A 4,443-nucleotide genomic window follows, 5' to 3' on the forward strand; every position below is an offset into this window, starting at 1 on the left:
GGTATGTTTTATGAATCCTTTTTGCCAGTAAATTTGCAAGTTACTGTATCTTAACACTGCTAGTTTTTACAGTTTATCTAGTTTTCCCCTCGAGGAAGGTTCCTTGATGTTGGTGAGGGGCTCTTCATCTAAGGAATTGGATCTGTCTTCGTTTCCTGAATTAAACCTGATTACTTTCTACATCTACCACAGGTGCTGTATAATCCTAAGGGTTTAGCACTTCCCCCTTGGTTATATCTAGTTTTCATCAGTCAAATCGTGTGATTTCACCCAAGTAGGTTGCTATTCCAGTGGCGGTTATTAAAGGCAGAGGCAGTGCCAGAATTTCTGTAATGGGGAAGGTTGATGGGTGACTGGTTGGGAGAGAGGAGGGGGGGATAAGACTTCCTCTGAAAGCAGCATTTTACCTATTATTTGGGGGGGATGACCCTGGTAGGTTTAGTACTGACTCACGAAATCGTAATGACACGATTGCAAACAAACTATACCACAGATGGGGTTTGAGCCTGTGGTATGGTTTGTTTGCAGTCGTGTCATTACGCTTTCATAAATCATGTTGACTGCTTTGAGGAGACTTGAGATAGTTCGTCACGGCCATGCTAGTGGGAGATTAGTCTGTAAAAGCTTGCATTTGTGGACACGGTGGTGCCTATGCTAACCTTCCTATGGTGTAGAAATATACCTAGTTGGACAAATCTTATTGAAGCTAGCTGGCCCAGTGGCTAACACGACGGTCTGGAGTTTTGAGACTTGCCGCGGGTTCAAACCCCCATTCTTGGTAATTTTTTTTTTTTTTGTGCTTTTTGATAATTAGGGAGGGGGGGAGGCTGAGAATGTTGAAGGCACCCCTTCCTTGGCACTGCCACATAGGTACCTCAATGCTGTTGAAGGCTCTTTATCCAAAGAATTTAAGTTGCCCTCTTCTTGGACTGAATCTGACAATAACCCATACTGCAAAAGTGCTCTCCCCCACAGGTTTAGTGCTTCTTCCATGATTTTTTTTAACTAGATGTGAAAATTAGGTGCCTAGGACTTGTATGACCCTTGTGGGTTTAGCACTTGATTATTACTGTAATGTGCCCAGGGCATCCTAGCACAATAGCTAGGTTAGCTTTGATGCCTATTACTAATGGTGGAACCAACAGCACTGCATAACTCCTAGACTGGGGGGGGGGGGTGTTAGTGCTTGTCAATGCTTGTGCCGTTCAGGTGACGTAGCCTCAGTGGTACTCCCTGCATTTGCTATACCTCTACTTTTTGACTGCTCGATGTTTGTTTGCAAGCACAAACGCCTTTTATAAATGCACTGCCATGTTTGGCAGAGCATTATGATAGGGCTAAAATATCTGCCATTTTATCTAACTTGATGCAGTTGAAGGAATACATCTCCAAGGAATTCAAGTATCTTTCCTTGGATGAAACCTCTCGTTCCTTGAGGATTTTTATCCAAAGAATTAGTTATTCCTGGACTGTGTAGTGAACCTGTTTTTCCCATTCCCCCCTCCCCTCTACAGGTTCAGCACCATCCTCATGAACATGATAGAATAAACTATTACTTCCATGGGTTGTAATACCAAAGAGTTTGGCACAAACTGTAGAATGTATGTGGAAACATAAACACACATGTAGTTTAATGTGATCCTTTATTGACAACGTTTCGTGCAAACGGTGGGCTTTTTCAAGTCACCCACACATCTACCTGGGGTGAAAGGTATGGGAGTATTTATAGTCAGGTTCAGAATGTTGAGGTCAGGTGAAGAATGTTGCATCTGATGATCTACCGGGTGGAGTTATAGAGTCTTGGGTAGCTTGGCAGGGGTATTGGACAAGTTGTGAGTAGGCCTTCTGCAGTGTTCTATGTTCTTATGTGGGATAGCGATGAAGAAGTTTCTTGGCAAGTGGTTCAGCTATGTTATAGAAGCCATTGTTCTGGTTGAAATTGTTGGTTATAGAGATAAGCGATGATTCCAGGATTCTTCGGTATTGAGTGTGGTCTTCTGTGGCGATAAGTCTTAAGTTTCTTTAGTTAATTAAATGGTTGTGTGAATTGCAATGTTGTACACAGGCATTCCTTGTATCGCAATTCGCACAACCATTGCTGGTTTACTGGCATGAAGGGTAGGGTATGGCACGGGTTCCATGCTGCATCTGCGCTACTTGCTACTTGCCCTGCTGAGGTCCTCTTGGGCGCAGAGGGAGATTTTTGGCCCTTTCATTCTTCCTAGGAACTAGCCTTCCCTGGTCCCCCCTTTTTTTATTCTTTTTTTTATTTTTATTTTTTTTCTTAAAAACAAAAAGAAAGAAGTAACCTAACCATGGAGTACCCGATCCATGACCCCGCTACCCCTGGGCCCCTTATTGTTACCGCACCCCGTTCTGACCTCGCCTTGTCTTTTGGCCACTCTTCGCACACCCCTAAGGCCCCTGCACCTCTTGCTGGTGCTGTTTCGTCACCCGCTTCTGGTGCCGGGGTTTCAACTGACTCCTTCGATTTGTCTGACCTCCGCTCTCCTTTGACTATGCTTCCGGCCTCTCCCTCTATGGTGCGGCGATTTTCGAATCGCCAACCCGTCCCATGTCGGACTGACTCTGTTCCCACTTCTGAATGCCAACGACAATCTCCTGATGACGTTACTTCGTTACCTTCCCATTCTACTCGGAAAAGACCAACACATCATGCGCTCCCTCTCCACACTGTTTCGGACGACACAATGGACTAAATTCTTTACTTTAAGACCGATTTTTTCTACTGCCCATCCTTCTGACCATAGTATTGGCAAAGCGCTCCTACGCCACGTTGGTAGAGATATTTCCTTTCATGCTCTTAAGAGTGGTACGCGCATCACAGTCCAGAATTCTACCCAAGCTCATGATCTTTCTCTTCTTTCACATATTGATACTATTCCTATCACTGTCAAAAAACATCATTCCCTCATTTCTTGTATTGGTACTGTTATTCTGCCCCATACCGTAGTCCAACAGAATTTCCAGACATGTGGCAATGACATTCTCGAACAGCTGGAACTCCAAGATCTCCCAATTCTCAAGGTAGACACTTATGTTCTTCCTGCCCACGGGCGAAGACGTTACCCTTGCAATGTGGCTCGTTTAGCTTTTGACAGCCGTGAACTCCCATCCTCTGTTTATGTAGCAGGACATCGGTTACAAGTTCAGAAGGTGATCCTTACACTGCAACAGTGTTGGAATTGCTGGTGATTTGGCCACCCAGCAAAATATTGCAGATCTATAGCCGAATGCCCAGTCTGTGGTGCCGATGACCATTCTAATACGTCTTGCAGTTGACCTCCCTCTTGCCTTAATTGTCATGAAGCTCACCCTTCATACTCTCGCCATTGCCAGGTCTAATTAAATGAGTGGGAAGTTCATTGCCTCAAAGAGGCAGAAGGTCTCTCTTATGCTATGACAGTTTCTCATCTCCACCTCCAAGGGAGACTACCCCGTGTTTCAAAACGTACCCCCACTTCTGGGGTCCCATCTTCTGCAGCCTCCTCCGCGGTTGCCAGTCCCGTAGTCACTCCTGTATCTAATTCTTTTGCTGTCCTGGGTTCAGACATCCCTACTTCAACACCTCAGTCCATCCTCGCTTCTTCGTGTTCTCCCTCACAAACCCAGTATTGACAAGACCTCGTACGACACCTCCTCCCAATCGTCCCTCTACTTCTCAGAGGTCCAACAAATCTCCTTTAATCCCTCCTTCCCTTCATCCACCTCCACATTTTACCTTCCCGGTCTCTGTACCTGGGTCTTCCCCTTTCACTGGCTCCGTTACAAGTGTGGAGGTTCATCCTCCACGTACTGTGCCTTCCTCCCCTGTCCCCTCCCAAGTTTCTTCCTCTGCCACCTCCCAGGTTTCTGCCTCTTCTGTCCCCTCCCACACTTCTCCAGCTCCCTCCACTCTTTTGCCCCCCCCCCCACCATGGTACAGTCCATTACAGTTTTGATCTTTACTCAAACTCCCCCTCCTTCCATCTCCAATATTGTCTCCCATATGACGTCTCTGAACTCCGAAACACTTGAAGCAATCTCTGAATATATTGCTGAGACCAAACCATCAATGGACACTGATCCACCCTCTGTTCCTTATCTTTCCTCTTCTCCATCTGCGCAACTCCTTTCTTCACAGCGCACCGTTCCTTCGCTGCTTGAACGTTTTCCTTTGCCACCGCATGTGGACTTTTCTAACCCCTCTAGTCCATAGGTACCCTTATCTGCGGACTTCAGGTATCTTTATCGTTGCCAGTCATGGCCTATTTATAATGGAATGTACGCAGCCTCGGGTAATCAGGGTGAGCTTCAGATGTTGCTCTCCCAGTTTTCCCCTGTTGGTGTTTGCTTACAGGAACCAAAATTACACTCTGCTGTTATCTATCCCATCTCAGGCTATAATTTATTGTATTCTTCAGATCCTTTTCCTGATGGGAC

The sequence above is a fragment of the Cherax quadricarinatus genome, chromosome 35 (genome assembly GCF_038502225.1).
Source record: "Cherax quadricarinatus isolate ZL_2023a chromosome 35, ASM3850222v1, whole genome shotgun sequence".
Classification (NCBI taxonomy): Eukaryota; Metazoa; Arthropoda; class Malacostraca; order Decapoda; family Parastacidae; genus Cherax; species Cherax quadricarinatus.